Below are 20,376 nucleotides of genomic sequence, written 5' to 3'. Positions count from 1 at the left end.
TTCATCTTCCTCATCATCATGTCCGACATCTTCTACATGATGACTGTGTATAGCATCACCGTCGTGATCATGTCCTGGAGATTCTTCGTCTTCTCGCCCGCCCTCGCCGCGGTGGTTGTCTTGCTGCCCTTCCTCATTTCTTGCCCGGCCCCCATGGACGACTTCATAGTCATCTTCATCACCTTGCCACCGATAGCCATCCATGAAACCACGCAAGAGCAGGTGGTCCCGCACCTGTCCGGAATCCGGGTCCGTAATAAGGCTCTTTAGCTTGCATCTTCGACACAGACATCTTATCTCCGTCTCGTTCTTTTGAAGCGTCTCGGCCTTCGCGGAGCTCAAAAACCTATTCACGATGCCTTCGGTCATCGTGCGGACCATGGTCACCTGCGGGGTAGAGCAAAATGATATTTTAGAACCAAGAAAAAAAATTGGCATGACTTTGCCTAAAAATAGGACCAAAAAGAATGCATAGTGCCAAATTCTCACCGAAATGGAAATGAATCAACATTCCGGCAAAATATCGGCAACTATCGCATTCAAATACCGGTACCTGCAAACACAAACATATATGCAACACCACAAACATATGCAACACCACAAACATACGTAGATCTAGCTAGGCCATAAAAAGTGCATGTGCACATTGTTGGTGGGAGAAAAAAGTAGATCTACAACATAAAGAAAGATTTCCCCTTACTTACCTATCAAAAAAGGTAATTTAACCACTTAATTTGGGTGAATTTATGGTGCAAATGAGGTGAGGAGGAGGAGGCAGTCGAGACAGGCTTGGAGGAGGAGGTGGAGAGAATGACGTGGGGAAAGTTTGTGCGGTAGGTGGCTGTCCAAAATATCTAGCTGGTCTCAGGTTACTAATGACGCACCACCTAAAAATGCGCCATTAGTAACCCTGGTTACTAATAGCGCACCAGTTAGGGGTGCGCCATTACTAGTTTTGCAATATATATATATATATATAATTATTAGTAGTGGCGCACCGTGGTTGTGGTGCGTCATTACTAGTTTGAACTATTAATGGCGCACTTCACAAAGGTGCGCCATTACTAGTTTTGAAAAAAAGTAAAAAAAACTGTTAGTACTGGCGCACGGAGCGTGTGGTGCGCCATTACTAATTAAAACTAGTAATGGCGCACTGTGCCCTGGTGCATCATTAATAGTTTTGGAAAAATAAAAGAAAATAAAATTTGCTAGTAATGGCGCACCATGTGTCTAGTGTGCCATTAGTAATGAGGACACTAATGGCGCACCTGTATCTGGTGCGTCACTGCTATATAGCAGTGGCGCACCACATGTATGGTGCGCCATTAATGTCCATATTAGCTATAACCCTTTTCCTAGTAGTGAATCTTCACGCATGATAGCTCATTTCTGAGAATATTTTTTTAAAATAATTGCCGTATTACAAGTTTATTATTTTTCCTGAAAACTTGGTCACATATGATGACACAATCCAAAGGTTTTCCAATTTTTTAATTTTTTTGAATTTTTTATGCCCGTTTCAAAATGCGATCAAAACGGCGGGCTTGACCGTTCCTAGCTAGTGGTTGAATCTTGGAAATTTTTTGACGTTTCTTTGATTAAATAGATACTTATGTACCTAGAAATGATTTTTGGAAAAATTAAAGAGCAAACTATGAGGCAGCTGCAGTTCAAATTTGACCCGCTTCCTACTGAATCGGCAGGAATTTGTCTTTTTCACCAGAGGTGGATCAAAACTTTTGACACCCAACCATTTTGTCAATTTTGCACTAAATATGGCCTAGTATTTTATAAAATTAATTTGGTCCAATTTTGCAAAAAATATATGGTAGGTCCTTAAAAAAAACTCATTTCGGACACTCGGAAAATGGAAAATGAATTTTCCGTGCAAAGAAAATGAAAATTTCCTTAGGCAACATTGTTTGGAATTCCAAGATGCACCATTGTGCACAGTATGAGATCATTTGAACAAAGTATGTCATGAGTGTGGCCATAAGATTGACCATTTGGCTTGAAAGCCATGAATCTTCACGCATGATAGCTCATTTTTGAGAACATTTTTTTAAAATAATTGCCGTATTACAAGTTTATTATTTTTTCTGGAAACTTGGTCACATATGATGACACAATGCGAAGGTTTTCCAATTTTTTGATTTTGTTTTGAATTTTTTATGCCTGTTTTAAAATGCGGTCAAAACGGCGGGCTTGAGCGTTCCTAGCTAGTGGTTGAATCTTGGAACATTTTTGACGTTTCTCTGATTAAATAGATACTTATGTACCTAGAAATGATTTTTGGAAAAATTAAAGAGCAAACTACGAGGCAGCTGCAGTTCAAATTTGACCCGCTTCCTACTAAATCGGCGGGAATTTGTCTTTTTCACCAGAGGTGGATCAAAACTTTTGACACCCAACCTTTTTGTCAATTTTGCATTAAATATGACCTAGTATTTTATAAAATTGATTTGGTCCAATCTTGCAACAAATATATGATAGGCCCTTCACAAAAAAAAATCATTTCGGGCACTCGGGCGAGGAGCGGGTGAGCCCCATCTGGCAGCGGGCGTGGTATGCGAGCGAGGAGCGGGCGAGCGAGCGGTGGCCTTCGCGGGCGCGGGGTTGGGACTTGGGCCGTATGGCCGACTGGTTCGCCCCTGGGCCGAACACTGTTTCGGTCCAGGCAGTGCTTCTCTCTTTTTTTTACAGGAAGAAAACTCCAACCGAGAGAAAAATAAATAAAAAAATTATGTAGGCATATTATATACCAAAATGTTCAGAAAAATACCCCGAATAAGATGAACTATTTTTCAAGTTAAATTAAATTATATAAAAATTCATAAAAGTCAAACAGTGCTACTATTGCATTTAAAATCAATAAAAATCATTTTTAAAATAGCAAAATGATTTCAAATTTATTTTCTCCTAATTTTCTATTGAAGGGAATCATTTTACCCTTATTTCCATTTATTTATTTTTAGAAGAAAAATAATTTGAATAAACCCAAATAACTCCTAATTGGAGTTGAATTTGGAATTTCAAACAACCTCAAATGGAAAATGAGTTTCAAATAACTTCAAAGTGACCTCCAAATGATTCCTTTGAAACTTCCAACTCTCTTTCTTCGAATTTTGAAGAAGTCATTTTATCTCCCTCATGAACTCATTGAGTTGCTTAAAGTTTCTAAATTTAAAATATTTTAAATGAAATTCAAATCATTTTCAAACCCCTTTTCATTTCCTTTAATGGAAGAAGTCATATTATCTTCATTCTAGGGTCTTGTGATGATATGACTATGAATTCATGGAGATCAAACATGCAAGATGAAAGTTTTGGGAGAGTTCTTTTATTCTCTCTCATTCAACTTAAAAAAATTCTATTTTCCACTCAATTTCACACCATCAATCATACAACAAACAAACAAACAAACAATTACAATTATTTATTTAATATAACATTCCAAAATTTAGAATTTTGGTATGTTACATGATGAGAGCATTCTTGTGTGACGAAAATGGAGCATGACCAAACTATATGATTTTGTAGGGATGAACTTTCTTTGGCCATGTTATTTTGAGAAGACATGATTGCTTAGTTAGTATGCTTGAAGTATTATTATTTTTATGTCAATATTAGACTTATTTCTTAAATCTTTCGGATCTGAATATTCATGCCACAATAAATAAAATTACGTTAAAAGAATTATGCTAGGTAGCATTCCACATTAAAAAAAATTGTTTTTATCATTTACCTACTCGAGGACGAGCATGAATTAAGCTTGGAAATGCTTGATACGTCTCCAACGTATCTATAATTTTTGATTGTTCCATGCTATTATATTATCTGTTTTGGATGTTTAATGAGCTTTATTATACACTTTTATATTATTTTTGGGACTAACCTACTAACCCAAGGCCCAGTGCAAATTGCCGTTTTTTTGCCGATTTTAGTGTTTCGCAGAAAAGGAATATCAAATGGAATCGAAACGGAATGAAACCTTCGGGAGAGTTATTTTTGAAATAAACATGATCCAAGGGACTTGGAGTAGACGACAAGAAAGGAGCGAGGAGGCCACAAGGCAGGGAGGCACGCCTGCCCCCCCGGGCGCGCCCCCACCCTCGTGGGCCCCTTGCAGCTCCACCGACCTACTTCTTCCTCCTATTAAGGACAGTATAACCGCACCTAAAGCGAGCCCTCTCACTGCTCTGCGTTTCTGGCCGTCCGTTTTCACGATATGAGTGTTTCTGGTCGTTGGATCTTTGTCTAGTGCGATACCGGGCCTACTGTCCTCTGGGCGGCTGCTCCACAGGCTGAAACGGCGCCCTGTGGTAAACTGGGCTGCCAGCCCATCTAACCAAGCGAGGACAGCCCATTTGATCTGATGTGTCTCGCTGGATAACCTAAACGAACCCCGCCCCTCCTGACCTGCCTGCTCTTGAGCCTCTCCGCCTTCCACACAGACGACAATGGGGACGGGACACGGCGGCGCGTCAGCTTCCCATGCTCGCCGCAGCCTTCCGGCCCTGGGACGCCATCGGGCATGTCGCTGCCTTCCCCGCCCGACCCGGACCGCGGGCCCCGCCACGACCCCAAGCCCTCGGAAGACAACGGGGGTCCCCAAGCCAATTAAGGTCGATGACCTCCCGCGCTCGCGCGCCATGGTTTCGACGGGGATGTGGAGGACGGCCGCTGGACGAGGCGGTCTAGGGCTTCTGACGACGAGACGGAGGACGACCGCCGGCGGAGGCGTCCTAGGGCCTCAGACGACGGGTGGGATGACCATCGCGACAAGCGCGACCGTGACCGGCGGCGCCGCCGTCCTAGCACCAGCTCGGAGTCGCGAAAGGTGCACCGGCCGGCGTGAACACCTCCTCCGGTCAGCGTGTTGGCTTCACGCGATAAGGCGGGCGCCTCCACTCTCATGCCGCCGTGATTACTCTTCTGCAGGTCAGCCAGTGCAAAGGTAGGTTTGGAGCTTAATTCCTCATATCTTTCCACACTGGATTCGATCTCTGCAGGTTTGTTGTACTTTTAAATCTTTCATGGATCTAAAGTTTCTGAATATGTATTTCAGGCGTGAACGATTTCAGTATTCATCTTTGATCTATGTGTTGTGCTTGTGTACTGGACGTGTTATTCGTCTTTGCTGGTGCTTTTCTACCGTTTAATTTGCTTCGTCGGTGGACAAACGAGGTTACTGGAAGAAGGGTTGCCTGGGACTGGGAGGTTGCCACCTCCAGCAACGTAGAGGAGGGGTGTTGCCGTCCACCACATCATCTGGCTTGTCCCCAAAATTGTTGAACTTCTGCTCCTGAGGAGACAAAAGGGATGCAGCAACGGGGTGAGGTGATCAGAGTGATGTATTGAAGCCTCCCGTTCCACATGTTCAGTAGTTGCACCTCAACGTCACTTTTGAGTAGGTTAGGTCGATCCCTAATCTCTGTTCCAATTTATTCTGTGGTCATTATTTTCAGGCTCCTTTTAAATTAGTGATTTATGCTTTGCTTCGGCGTGGCCGCCCTAGAGTCAAGATTCTCTTCTTTTGCCTCGCTTAGCTAATTGATCTGATTGCTCCATTTTCTGTTTATTTGCAGATACTACTCGACCTTGGGAACACGTTGTGATGCTTACGGAGGAGATTAAGAAGGCCACCGGTTCCGTCCCTGACGTCGAGGTTACCATCTGGTAATTGGTAATTTTGATTAGTAGATGTATTTCACTGCGTCATCTGTTTTGGAGTTACCTTTTAAAATTTTAGATCGTAGATCCAAAGAATGCATCTTGCCTCATTGTTCTATGACAAATCGGTTATGCAGTTAGTTTTTCTTCACAGGTTAATACAGGATTTGCATCTCATGACTATATGGTTTGTAAATCGATTATCTTGTCAGCATTTCTTCACAATTATGATGTTGCATCCCCGTGCTTCTCTTAGCTTGCTGCTCATTGCAGGTGTGCTTGCTGCCACTGGTTATGATAGAACTTATGTATAGTTTATTGAAAACCTTCCTTTGTATATCACTAACATTGGGAATTATTTCAGGTTGCATATCAGCTCTTTGTGATAATAAATTATGCTTGCAATAACCGATCAGATGGAACGGTTACTAAAGTTTGCAACATTTGATCTTTATTGTCAAAGATATAAGGAGCCAAGTAAGTGCCTTCTACTGTGTCTTTTGGATTACTTGATTGATAGTGCAGCCAACTTTGAGTTTGCAACTCTTTTAGGCTGATGAGATTTTTTTAATCTTATATATGTACTTTCAGGGTAGAGGATTGCAACTATATTCATGTATAATTAATGCAAACTTCCAAGGCTTTTCAGATGGATGTATTAACTATTTATCTCCCATTCTATTTACAATGCATGAAATTCCACCCTTGGGTTCCTCTATGGCAAGAAATTAGAATTTTTATGATATCTTTGGCTCTTTCTAAATGAAACATGTCATGTAACTATGGTCCCTGAGGTAGTACAATATAAATTAATTCCCTATATTTCTATGATTTATTATTGGAACAAATATTGTCATCACATTAGCCTATGTGGTTATGTTATTGTAGATTGTTACGTTCTCTGAGCATGCCTACTAGCATGTCACTTCAATAATTTCAGGAAAGCATAGAAGCCATTGTATCTTCTTACATCAAATATATGGTGAATGCTCACAACACAAATGTATTGTAGCAATCCACATGATTTTTCACATTTACTAAATATTTCAATGATTAGTCACGGATATGTTGCACTGTTTGCATTAAAAGTGCACTAAGCATATGAGTGTCAGTGTGATTTCATTAATATATCACTGATTAAACAATGTTCTTTCTTCCATTTCCATTGTTTATTTTCATTTTGTGTGCTCAACTATATAAATTATCTATATCCTAAAATGTGTTGCAGTAATGCATAGGAACTATTACATCATGCTACTTATCACTTACATTCTTGTGTTGTGCAGAAAGCTTTGATTATTTAACCTTGCTCGTGAAAAGGGGGAAATTTGATTGTTTAACCATGTTGTGCCATGAGATTTCTTCCCCTTTTTAGTGGTGCCAAATGAAGATCCTTTTAGATTGCAATACTTCTATGCATGCCTTCAGCATGCCTGGATGTGTCTACATCTGCATTCCTTAAGTGTATGATGGCATCAAGACTGGTATAATCTAGGAAGGATATTTTAGTTTTTGTACACTATTACAAATTGTGCTTTCTGATGAACTTCATGTAAGATGTAGCTTCTTCCCAGGCGCCAAGGCTTCTCTTTTTTTTTGGTTTGGTTCTTCTGCTCTGTGTGGTTAATCTATCTGCTTCCAAAAATCATCCTGAAGTTCAAAAAACACATTTGAATGAAAGAATGGAGGTTATGTAAGAACCATCAGTTCAGATCTTTGTGAAAAACATTATCTACAACAACATTTTAGTAAACAATTGGGATGCTATGTCATTATTATAATCTTACCATTAGTTGAAATACTATTTAATACACCCTTCTGTTTTAGATTTGTGCTTACTTTTGATTCTAACATCTATTTATGTAGTCCCTTCATATATTTAAATTCCTATAATTCTATCGGCATAATGGACGGGTGCGGCAACGCGCACCATCGATGATCTAGTATATATATATATATATATATATATGTCCCAAAAAACATCCAGGAGCATCACGAAACCCTATTTTCACCGCCGCAACCTTCTGTACCCAAGAGATTCCATCTTGGGGCCTTTTTCGGAGGGAATCGATCACGGAGGGCTTCTATATCAACATTGTCAGTGTCAAAACCGACGGATCTCGGGTAGTGGGTCCCGAACTGTGCGTCTAAGGTGGATGGTAACAGGAGACAGGGGATACGTTGTTTTATCCAGGTTCGGGCCCTCTTGATGGAGGTAAAACCCTATGTCATGCTTGATTTATTCTTAATGATATGAGTATTATAAGAGTTGATCTACCACGAGATCGGAGAGGCTAAACCCTAGAAGCCAGCCTATGATATGATTGTATGTTGTCCTACGGACTAAAACTCTCCGGTTTATATAGACATCGGAGAGGGTTAGGGTTACACAAGGTTGGTTACAAAGGAGGAGATATCCATATCCGTACTACCTAGCTTGCCTTCCACGCCAAGTAGAGTCCTATCCGGACACGGGACGAAGTCTTCAATCTTGTATCTTCATAGTCCAACAGTTCGGCCAAAGGATATAGTCCGGTTGTCCGGAGACCCCCTAATCCAGGACTCCCTCAGTAGCCCCTGAACTAGGCTTCAATGACGATGAGTCTGGCGCGCAGTGTTGTCTTGTCTTTGGCATTGCAAGGCGAGTTCTTCCTCCGAACACATCATAGAAGAGTTTGAATACCAGGATAGTGTCCGACCCTGCAAAATAAATTCCACATACCACCGTAGAGAGAATAATATTTCCACAAATCTTAATCTGCTGACACGCTTTGGCAACATGACATCAGGCCATGGCTCGGTGATTATTCGAACCGTTTTTCTTCAACCAGCTCCACACATAACGTGAGGCGGTTTCTTGACACGTCTTGTCAAAGCAGAGATCGTGTTCCCCTTATTACGGGATTCTCATCAATACAGTCGTGGGTAACCCAACCGTGCCTAGGACCCCTAGATTTTAGGCAAGTCCCAAACGGCCACTAGGAGGACGCTTGATATTCACCCTCTTTATAAAGGGACAAGGCTTTTACTTTTTTCCCTCCCGTGCTCAATTGAATCCTTCCCCCGCCTCGAGTTCTAACACCCAAAGCTCAGGTCATGTGCTTTGGACCTTCAATCATGTCTGGATCTAGCCTTCAAGGCCGGTGGATGCCCTCCCCCGTTATGGAAGAGGATATCAAGAAGTTGAGGGAGGCCAGATACCTGACCGCCTAGATTTCGCATCGGCTGCCTGCCCGAGGGCAGGTCGTCCCTACTCCCGAACCCAACGAGAACATTGTGTTCATCTCCCACTTCCTCCGAGGTCTAGGCCTCACTCTGGATCCCTTCGTTAGGGGTTTGATGTTCTATTACGGGCTAGATTTCCACGATCTAGCTCCGGACTCCTTTCTCCACATCTCGACATTTATTGTCGCATGTGAGGCCTTCCTCCGCATTACCCCTCACTTCGGCCTGTGGCTCAAGACCTTTGCCGTGAAGCTGAAGATGGTCGAGGGGCAGCATGTAGCGTGCGGAGGCGCATTAATAAGCAAGATCGCTGGAGCTCCATGGCCCAAGGGTTCCTTTCCAGAGGTGTCCGGATTATGGCAACGAGAGTGGTTTTACATCACAGCTCCCAGAAGTGCCAAGTGGGTGGCTGCCCCTGCTTTCCGCTCGGGCCCTCCACCACAACTGATGTCATGGATTAGCAGAGGGCTGAGCTGGGGTCCAGCCAATGACGTGCCTATACTGCAGAGCCGCATTCAAGATCTCTTCGAAGGAGATTTCAGTCTGGTTATGGTGGTGCAAGTCATGCTGGTTCGTCGAGTCCAGCCTTGCAAACGCCGGCCCTCCGCATGTGGGAGTTCAACCCAGAAGGACCGCGCACTATTCAGAATTTCCTCGGCCTGACGCATGAGGAGATGTATAAATCATTCTTTGGACCCCAAATAGAGTGTCCGGATACTACCGAGGACGTGGGCCTGAGCAGCAACCGCATCGCCGACCAAGTAAGTAATCCTCTAGCCGAACACACCGTCTTTCATTTATCATGACGTCATTCCGAGAAATCGCTCTTTTGACCAGGACTGGCTAACAAAGGCGAAGATGATTCGGTGTTTGGCCCCCCTTCCTGAGGGCTTGGACAATCCGGTACTGGAAAAGATGCTCGAGCTAGCACCTTTCCCGGAGCCCTCAAAGGAAGATAAAGGGGGGAATAATGAGGGCGAAAGCGGGCCCCCATCGCTACCAATTCCAACCGAGGGAATGAGCGCCTCCGTGAAGGAGGATAACCAAGGGGAAGAATCTGACCTTCTCTCGCTACGGGGAAGGAAGAGGACTGCCTATGAAGATCCGGAAACCAAGGCTTCCAAATGGGAGAAGAAGTCTCCACCAGAGGGTCCTACCTCGGAGGGTGCTCTTGCCGCACAAAGTCCGCGCGGAGATCAGCCCTCTAACGAGCTGTAAGTAATCAAAAAGTAGTTTAATAGTGAAGATATACTACCTTACCTCTGAGGAAAATAACCGAAGCATTTATCTTGCAGTTCGGATCTTAGCCCTCCTCAGCAGAGCTCATCTTCAGGGGATCTTCTTCCGAAGATGATGGAGAGCGAAACGCCTCCCCCGGACTCCCCCGCTCAAGAAGAGGGCGACCTTGAAGTGTCGTCACGGAGGGCCTCGCCGGATCAGGTGAGGCCAGAAGATAATCCTATGGTTGCCCGAAGTCCCCAGTGTCTGGCTCTTGAAAAGAGCAACCAAAAGAATCCGACACCGTCTGGTATGCGGTCGGACGCACTGAGGGATCTGCTAGAGCGAGCGACTATCTCGGAAGAACACCGTACGTTGATGGGTACGGTGATGGAAAGGATTTCGTCCGTCTAAAGCAGGTTGCATGACGCCTTTATGAGTCTACTGACGGGCTTTGAGGTACGTAAAATGATGTCATTTGTGATAGTACCGCACATTTTTAGGTGTGCCCTGTGTAGATAGTAGCCCCTGAGACTCTGGTTGTCGCCGAGGATGGCGGCAAACAGAGGATCGTAGTCCCAGGTAATAACCAGACCGCCTTCATGTGCAGGTGGTTGAAGCTCCGGTGGCTAGCCGTACTTATGGGTTTGCCGAACTAAAGCGGCAACTGGATGCGGCAGATGCCGACATCGATCTTGTTAACAAGCGGCTTGACGAGGCATAGGGTAAGCAATGTTTTCTGGTGCATGTCACATAGTAAGTGTAGCGTAATGCCAGTATCTTTAATATGTTATGACTGCAGATGGAGCTGCCACCGTGGAGACCCTTCGGGCGGAGCTTGCCCGAGCCAAAGAACAAACAAGGATTAGTAATGTGGCCGCTTTAAAGGCGGGTGAAGAGTTGAGAGCCGAAAAGGATGCACATTGCGAGAGCAAAGATAAAATGGCAAAGATGCCTGTAAAGTTAAAAGACACTGCCGACCGTTGCCAGTTCCTCGAAGAAAAAAACCGGGCGAGGGCGACGGACCTTGAGAAGGCCACAATGGCGACCAAGGACACCCGCTCTGCCATGAGAGCGAAGAAGGAGGAATTGCGTGAAGCCGGGGATATTGCGGCTGGGAAGCCCTTTATGCTGCGAAGGAAGTTCGGAGATCCGCGGTATGCCCCTCTGGATCGGCTGTGGAGTTCGGCAGACGCATATATGGACTTGGCGGCGAGCGCTGTCGATGCGGCCGAATACTTCCGAGATCAAACAGATCGTGAAGTGAACAAACTGTTCTGGTCGCAGTTTAACGTTCCAGAGCGTCCGCTCCCATTGACTGATCAGCTAGCCGAATGGGCTGAACTCAATAGGTTGTCCGGACTCGCCATGAGGTCTGTCGTGGATCAGCTGTGGCCGGAAAAGCCGAAGCCGAACAGCTATTTCAGCTTAGTGCAGCAGTTCCTTGGTGCGGTGCCGCGCATCAATGCAATGAAGAGGTCGGCTTGTATAGAAGGCTCGCGATGGCCCTTGCCCGTATCAAAGCATACTGGGCGGAGATGGATGCTACTACTGTCGCGGCGCAGGGTTCGGCCATAGGCCGAGTGGCTGCCGAGCACTATTTTGAAGAAGTTCTTGAGGGTGCTCGCCTGATAGAGGCCCAGTGCTCGAAGAATATTATGTTTGAATGACATATATTCCCATTATAAAAACAATGTTTTTATTGAATTTATCAAGGCTGTATTTATACTTGTGCCCGAAAGTATTGTGATGCCTCCTGTGCGGGCATTTATGTATATATGTGTATAACCTGAAAGATTGCAGTCGTCGGCTTCAACCCCCACGCATATAATGCAGAGGTGTTCGCAGAAGACGCGTGTTCACACTTAATCCAACGTCTTGGTCCTATTAAGGAGGTGATAACACAGCGAACGAGGCAACCGGACTATAATGCTTTAACACTTTCACTTAGCCATAGGAGTTTGACGGTGGGGCTACTATATAGCCCCTGGCGGCTCCGTACTCTCCCGAATTCGGGGTGCGTACATGCCTGGCCGAGAAACGGCCCTTTGTTAAGGCGGAGGAATTCTAACATTCCGATAGGTCATCGAGTGGTTGACCAGTCTCACGCTATATCATGACAGTCAGTTTTCGGCTTTCTCTACTGAGGTGCTCGTCCGGATGAACCGAGGCACAATCACAGTAGTTCTCCTGGTGCCGCCTTAGCCGATAAAGCGGAACGTAAGGCAGCAACACACAGGAGCCGGGCAAACCCAACATTTGACCAAAGACATGATTCAGAGCTGATGCATATAAGGCCAAACTCGCGACGCCGAACACTCCCTAAGGTATTCGGTCTTTATGGTATAAACTGGGCCTAAACAGTGCCCTTTGTAAGAAGCCCCTGTTGTCCAGGTACGTGCATTATTCTGACGTGGCCACATGCCAAGACGTTAGCATCCTTCTCAATAGTACTGAGAATCCGAGGGACGTGTATCAACAAGAGACAGTAAGAAAGGTTTACGCAGGGTCTTAATCTAAAAAGAATCCTTGGAACGGGTCCCTGCTGCACGTCTGCGCCTGTGTCTCCGTTGTGTCGTATCCTGGACGGGTGTAGCACGATGGTCATCTGTAAAAGAGAGGAACTTAGGTGAAAAGTTGCCGTGCAAAAAGGTAGGTTATATTAAAGAAACCATGTACAATTCAAGATGAGCGAAAATTGCCACTTGTTCTCGCGCGTGGAGCCCCTTGTTTTTATAACAGGGGTGTGGCCGTCAAACCTGTATGGATTACATATAGCTTCGCCGGACTCGTCTGACCGTGTCCGTGGTCTTGAGGACCTATCAAATGCTTTAGTTGGTGAGGCCATTTTAGTGTGCGGCTGCCAACGCAGTCGCACTCTCTTCGGCGCGCAAGGATCGCTCAATGTTTCCACTTACTATAATGATGCCACGTGGACCGGGCATCTTAAGCGTGAGGGAAGCGTAATGCGGTATTGCGTTGAAGCGAGTGAAAGCTTCGCGTCCAAGTAGTGCTTGATAGCCACTTTAAAATGGCGCAATGTGGAAGGTTAAATTTTTGCTACGGAAGTGTGACGCCCGGATAATTAAGCTACAATAATTCTCTGCTAACGATGCCACGTCACTTCGATTACTGTTGCTAATCTCGCGTTAGTTCGAAACCGATCCAAATTCAAATTCAAAATCAAGCAAACAATAAAAGTTTTCAAATATTAAAACTAAAGTGTTCGGAGTGAACCAAATATTGCATAGGTAATTATGGTGGAGAAACCCCACATTTATAAAATGTTTAAATACTCTAAAATGAATAAAACTTAGCAAGAACAATTATTTAAATGCTTCTAAAATAATAAACAATTTCAAACTAAATTGTTTTAGGTGCCAATTTAATTATAAATTAATCGTGGCAGTGGCATATCTATTAATACTATTTAGATACAACTTTTTGTATTGTATAAAAACTAAAATTTAATAAAACAGAAAGAAAAATAAATAAAAAGAAAGAGAGAAACATAACAAAAATAAAAAGGAACCCCGCTCCCTCACTGGGCTTCGGCCCAGCAACCCACCAGGCCGCCAGGCCGGCCCACCCCGCCGCCATAACCTTCCCCACTCCCCCTCACTAGCCACCGACACCCCCCACTCCTCTCTCCTGAAATATCTCCCCCCTCTCTCCCGATTGGATCGGGATCGAGAGGAGGAGGCCACCGACGCCGTCGCCCGTCGCCGCTAGGAACCCACGCAGCCTCGCCGGACTTCCCCACCGGCCTGCCTCCCCATCGCTCGTCATCCCCGTCTCCCTCCTTGCGCCCCGCTGCCCTGTCCCTACTCCTCGCAGTGATCCCGCGACCTCCTCTCTCCCTCGCCCCACGCTCACCATGACCCTGTCGCGCCCACGCCCGCAACTTCGCGCACGCACCCGCGCCCGGCCCGCACTCGCTGCGCCGCTTGGGACTGCGCCCGCGGCCATCCCTCGCCGGCCACCGCGACCCCCCTCCCCTGCTTGTGCGCCTGAGTGCTTCGCCGTGCTCTGTCACCCGCACTGACCTCCCCTGCCTCTGCTCCAGGCCCGGTCGCGCCTGCAGCACCCCACTGCCGCCGCACGTCGTGGCCCCGTACTCGCCGCGCACCGCAGCGCTGCTGCCGCTGCCCACCACAGCCTCGCCCCGACGCGCGCCTCCTCCCCTACTGCTGCAGCTGCTTGCCCGCGCCATCGCTTGGGCCGCGCCGCCATCGCCCCGTCGCGCCGCGCCCCTCTTGTTCGCTCACGCCCGCCTGGACCGCGGCCACCCAGGGCCGTGCACTGCCTCCTCACACCCGCCTCTTTACCCCGCGCAGCTCGTCGCTACCGTCCGTAGCGCCGCCGCGCTTGGAGCTCTGCTCCCACACCCACGCGCGCCCGCTACACTCTGCCGGCCACGTCGTCCTGCCTCTGCCGCGCGCTGCTGCGCCGCGCCGCCCCGCCTCCATCGCTTGCTGCCGCATCGCCGCCCGGCTCCCCTCCGCCCCGCCGCGCTTGCTCCGGTCGGCCATGCCTGCCGGGCCGCGCCGGCTCCGCCCTTCGTTGCCACGGCTAGCCCCCACCGCGCCTTGCCGGCACCTGCTGGCGCGTCCCCTCTCCCGTGGCCTCGGGCCTGGGCGCCCACGCCCGTGCGCCCGCGCCCGTAGCCCCGCACGCCCGTAAGGCCCCCAGGGCCTATGACAGGGGCCCCACCCTAGAACGTTAATAAAAAAGGGGTTTAAAAATAATAAATAAAAATAAAATTAATTAATTAATTAATTAACTTAATTAATTCTGATTAAATTAACTAATTAAGGTTAGTTAATCTAATGACTAATTAACCTAATTAACTATTGTTAATTAACTAACAGAGTATGACAGTGGGGCCCACCCCCTAATTAATACTAATTAGGTTAATTAATTTGTTTAATTAAAATGTGGCACTGACCAGTGGGACCCACTAGTCAGGTTGACCAGTCAACCCTGATGACTGCTGACGTCAGCATGACCTCATGCTAATGTCATAAATCCATTTTCGAATTAAATTAAATAAAGAATTAAATTCCAGAAATTAATAAAATCTTTAGAAAATCATATCTTTTAATCCGTAACTCGGATTAAATTATTTTCTACATGAAAGTTGCTCAGAACGACGAGATGAATTTGGATACGCAGCCCGCTCATCTGCCACGCATCCCTAGCATAGCAAACACGCAACTTTCCCCTCCGGTTCATCTATCCGAAAACGTGGAACACCGGGGATATCTTCCTAGATGTCCCCCCCCCTTCACCGGTACCACCCCATACCGCGTTAGGGCACCCCTTGCACCGCTACTTGACATGTCATGCATCGTCACGCATATATTTGCTTAATAATTATTGTTTCTTCCCCCTCTTATCTCGCTAGACACTGAGACCGATGCAGCTGCTACCCAGTACGACTACGGTGTTGATGACCCCTCTCTCTTGCCAGAGCAACCAGGCAAGCCCCCCCTTGATCACCAGATATCACCTATTCTTATCTATACTGCTTGCATTAGAGTAGTGTAGCATGTTACTGCTTTCCGTTAATCCTATTCTGATGCATAGCCTGTCATTGTTGCTACAACTGTTGATATCTTACCTGCAATCCTAAATGCTTAGTATAGGATGCTAGATTATCATCAGTGGCCCTACACTCTTGTCCGTCTGCCATGCTATACTACTGGGCCGTGATCACTTCGGGAGGTGATCACGGGCATTTGATATATACTTATACTGTTACATTACTTATGATACTGTTCGGAGATGGGGGCTGAAGGGGCAGGTGGCTCCATCCCGGTAGAGGTGGGCCTGGGTTCCCGACGGTCCCCGACTGTTACTTTGTGGCGGAGCGACAGGGCAGGTTGAGACCACCTAGGAGAGAGGTGGGCCTGGCCCTGGTCGGCGTTCACGGATACTTAATACGCTTAACGGGATCTTGGTATTTGATCTGAGTCTGGCCACTGGCCTATACGCACTAACCATCTACGCGGGGACAGTTCTGGGCACTCGACGTCGTGGTATCAGCCTAAGCCTTCGTGATGTCAGTGACTGAGCGACGCGCGCCGGGTTGGACCGCGTAACGCAACTTCCTTTGTAATGGAGGTTGCTAGGTCTGCTCACCGGCCGCGTACGCAACGTACAGGTGTGCAATGGGCGATGGGCCCAGACCCCTGCGCCATAGGATTTAGACCGGCGTGCTGACCTCTCTGTTGTGCCTAGGTAGGGCTGCGACGTGTTGATCTTCCAAGGCCGGGCATGACCCGGAAAAGTGTGTCCGGACAAAGGGGATCGAGCGTGTTGGGAAATGTGGTGCACCCCTACAGGGAAGTTGATCTATTCGAATAGCCATGTCCCTCGGTAAAAGGACGACCCGGAGTTGTACCTTGACCTTATGACAACTAGAACCGGATACTTAATAAAACACACCCTTCCAACTGCCAGATACAACCGGTGATCGCTCTCTCACAGGGCGACGAGGGGAGGATCACCGGTTAGGGTTATGCTATGCGATGCTACTTGGTGAACTTACCATCTACTCTCTTCTCCTGCTGCAAGATGGAGGTGACCAGAAGCGCAGTTCAGTCCACATATGATACCCTTAATCCATTTGTTTAACTTATGTCTGTACTCAGATATTGTTGCTTCCGCTGACTCGTCTATGATCGAGCTCTTGTATTCGAGCCCTAGAGGCCCCTGGCTTGTAATATGATGCTTGTATGACTTATTTTATTTGTAGAGTTGTGTTGTGATATCTTCCCGTGAGTCCCCGATCTTGATCATACACGTTTGCGTGTATGATTAGTGTACGATTGAAATGGGGGCGTCACAGGAAGTTATTGGGGAAGCCAAATATAACCTCTAGTAGCAGGGAGCCCGTGCAATGAGCCCCTGGGCCTGGCGTTACTCCTTTAAAGGTAGTATTGCTGTGGCAAAATTTTGTTGGGTCTATCCCCATTTTGCGGACTGTGTCCTGATATATCAGGTTTAGACTGCTGCCACCGTCCATCAGGACTCGTGTGAAGAGGTATCCATCAATTATTGGGTCTAATACCAAGGCAGCCCATCCTGCACGCCGGATACTTGCAGAGTAATCCCGATGGTCGAAAGTGATCGGTTGAGACGACCAGTGGCAGGACTCCGCGGTGATAGGCCCTTGGGCATATTTCTCTAGGAGTGCCGCTTTGTTTCTCCCCTTGATCACGTGTAACACGTTTACTGTTTTGACTTCTGGTGGAAATTTCTTTTGTTCCCCAATGTCTTGCTTGAGAGGCTCATCCTCGTCTTCGCTTGGTGTATCCTCCCCCTTGTGTACGGCGTTGAGCTTGACGGACTGCTTGAAGACCCAACATTCTCTATGGGTATGATTAGCAGGTTTACCAGGGGTGCTATGGATCTGACATATTTGGTCTAGAATTTTGTTTAGGCTGGACAGTTCATCTCTGCTGCCTTTAGAGGGCGGATTTTGCTGACCTGGCCGAGAGCTTCTGAATCCAGCGTTTACCGCCGTGCTCTTCGGGATGTCTTCTTTATTCCGGCTCTTGTTATTTTTGCTGCATCGTGATTACTCGTTTCCATCTCTAACTTCAGATGTACTTGGGTCGCTGGTGCTGCATCGGGCTAGCCAGCTGTCCTCGCCCACGCAAAAGCGGGTCATGAGGCTTGTTAATGCTGCCATTGTTCTCGACTTTTCTTGGCCGAGGTGTCTCGCAAGCCATTTGTCTCGGACGCTGTGCTTAAAAGCTGCCAAGGCTTCGGCATCCGGACAGTCGACTATTTGGTTCTTTTTAGTAAGAAACCTGTTCCAAAGCTTTCGGGCTGACTCTTCGGGCTGTTGAGTTATATGACTCAAATCGTCCGCATCCGAAGGTCGGACATAAGTCCCTTGAAAATTTGCCCGAAAAGCGTCTTCGAGCTCTTCCCAGCTTCTAATGGAGCTTTCGGGGAGGCTTTTAAGCCAGTGCCGAGCTGGCCCTTTGAGCTTGAGGGGTAAGTACTTGATGGCATGGAGATCATCTCCTCGAGCCATATGGATATGGTGGACATAGTCCTCAATCCAGACCCCAGGGTCTGTTGTTCCGTCGTATGCCTCTATGTTTACGGGTTTGAATCCCTCTGGAAATTCGTGGTCCAGCACTTCGTAGGTGAAACATAGGGGGTGTGCGGCACCGCTGTATCTGGGTGTACCGTGATGTTCAGATGTTTATGGAGTTGCATTGCATGCTGGAGCGCGTTTGCGTGGTCCGTCGATGGATCTTGTTGCGTCGTCCTTTTGATGCGAGCCCTTACGCGGGTCGCATACTGGTTCATGTGCGGCGTCGTTTGCCGCTCTATGTTGGCCGTGAGGTTGTTTTTCTGGCCGGATTGCTGTTTTAATTTTTGGTTGTGGGGGATCTAAGGCCTCCTCATCGAATTCGGGTAGCAACTTCCGCTTCGGGTAGCTCTTGGTGTGGCGATTACCTCCGTACTTCGCTGCTGTGTTGAGTACTTTACTCCATCTGATTCGGAGTGTGTCTTGTGCAGCTTTGAGCCTTTGCTTCTGCTTTTTTAGACTCCTCGCGATGGCAACAAGCCTTTGGTGGGCATTCCGTTGCTTCGGGTGTCTGTCCGGTGTGATGTCGTCCGGACTATTATTTTTGACAGAGTCGGGTTGTTCGGTTTGATTATCCGAATTGCCATGGACAGGCGATGGTTCGCCCCTCTCTAACGCTGGGTCTATATGATCGTTGTTTCTGCTGAGGCGGGATTTGGAGCGGCGCTTATGCCGCCGCTTTGACTGCTTCTCGAGGGGACATCCCTCCGTTGCGTCCTTCAGTTCCTCGTTGTCGTTTTCTTTTGGTGTGTCCACCATGTATACGTCATGTGATGAAGTGGGCGTCCAATGCCCTGTGGGCAGTGGTTCCTGTTCGTCTCCTGCATCGTCGTCCATACCGTCGATGTCTTCGGAGTCGTAATCAAGCATGTCGGTTAAATCATCGACAGTGGCTACTAAGTGGGTGGTGGGCGGGCGACGAATTTCTTCGTCATCTGTACCCCAGTCCTGCCGGACATGGTTCGGCCAGGATTCTCCTAACAAGGAGAGATACCTTAGTGAATTCAGTATGTCACCGAAGGGTGAGTGTTGAAACACATCTGCGGAGGTAAACTCCATGATCGGCGCCCAATCGGATTCGATAGGCACGGGCGCAAGCGGTTCGGAGTCCGTGGCCGGAGAAGGATCTGGCAATTTGACAACATGACTCTCGTGAAGGGTAAGGTCGATATTCGGCTCGATCACCGCTGAGTGTACGACCTCCGTGGCGGGGTCTATCCACCCGTCCATGGATGGCGCGATCGGCTCCGGATTGAGGGTCGGAGTGGTTGCCGGCGCGATTTCCTCGACACCGTCCGATGGCAGAGCCAAATCATGCTCATCGTGACCGTGCGACGCACTCGGCAGGGGCTCGAATCCGTCGAAGATCAAGTCTCCGTGGACATCGGCCGTGTAGTTTAAGCTTTCAAATCTGACCTGATGGCCAGGGGCGTAACTTTCGATCTGCTCTAGATGGCGAAGCGAGTTGGCCCGCAGTGCAAGGCCGCCGAATACAAAGGTCTGTCCAGGGAGGGTGGTCTCACCCTGGACTGCATCACCATCGATGATTGAAGGATCCATCAAGCCTAACAGCGACGACACAGAGGAACTCTCAATGAAAGCACCAATGTCGGTGTCAAAACCGGCGGATCTCGGGTAGGGGGTCTCGAACTATGCGTCAAAGGCGGATGGTAACAGGAGGCAGGGGACACGATGTTTTACCCAGGTTCGGGCCCTCTTGATGGAGGTAAAACCCTACGTCTTGCTTGATTTATTCTTGATGATATGAGTATTACAAGAGTTGATCTACCACGAGATCGGAGAGGCTAAACCCTAGAAGCTAGCCTATGGTATGACTGTATGTTGTCCTACGGACTAAAACTCTCCGGTTTATATAGACACCGGAGAGGGTTAGGGTTACACAAGGTTGGTTACAAAGGAGGAGATATCCATATCCGTACTGCCTAGCTTGCCTTCCACGCCAAGTAGAGTCCTATCCGGACACGGGACGAAGTCTTCAATCTTGTATCTTCATAGTCCAACAGTCCGGCCAAAGGATATAGTCCGACTGTCCAGAGACCCCCTAATCCAAGACTCCCTCAAACACCATAGCCTCTTCGATGATGTGTGAGTAGTTTACCACAGACGTTCAGGTCCATAGTTATTAG

The 20,376-nt window shown here is 47.4% G+C and overlaps 1 long non-coding RNA gene across 4 annotated transcripts; it reads left to right on the top strand.

Moving 5' to 3' along the window:
• Window positions 1-4,396: 4,396 nt before the first annotated feature.
• Window positions 4,397-7,281, top strand: LOC125537947. Of its 4 annotated transcripts, none has more exons than XR_007296148.1 (5): window positions 4,397-4,957; window positions 5,069-5,414; window positions 5,589-5,946; window positions 6,038-6,150; window positions 6,265-7,281. It is a non-coding gene; the product is annotated as an uncharacterized LOC125537947 (long non-coding RNA). The 4 variants fall into 4 exon arrangements; XR_007296146.1 differs by having other exon boundaries at window positions 4,398-4,957; window positions 6,960-7,281; XR_007296147.1 differs by having other exon boundaries at window positions 4,401-4,957; window positions 5,589-5,679; window positions 5,828-5,946; window positions 6,038-7,281.
• Window positions 7,282-20,376: the final 13,095 nt, after the last annotated feature.

This window comes from Triticum urartu, chromosome 2 (genome assembly GCF_003073215.2).
Source record: "Triticum urartu cultivar G1812 chromosome 2, Tu2.1, whole genome shotgun sequence".
In the NCBI taxonomy this organism is placed as follows: Eukaryota; Viridiplantae; Streptophyta; class Magnoliopsida; order Poales; family Poaceae; genus Triticum; species Triticum urartu.
This window is presented reverse-complemented; position numbering and strand designations above follow the sequence as displayed.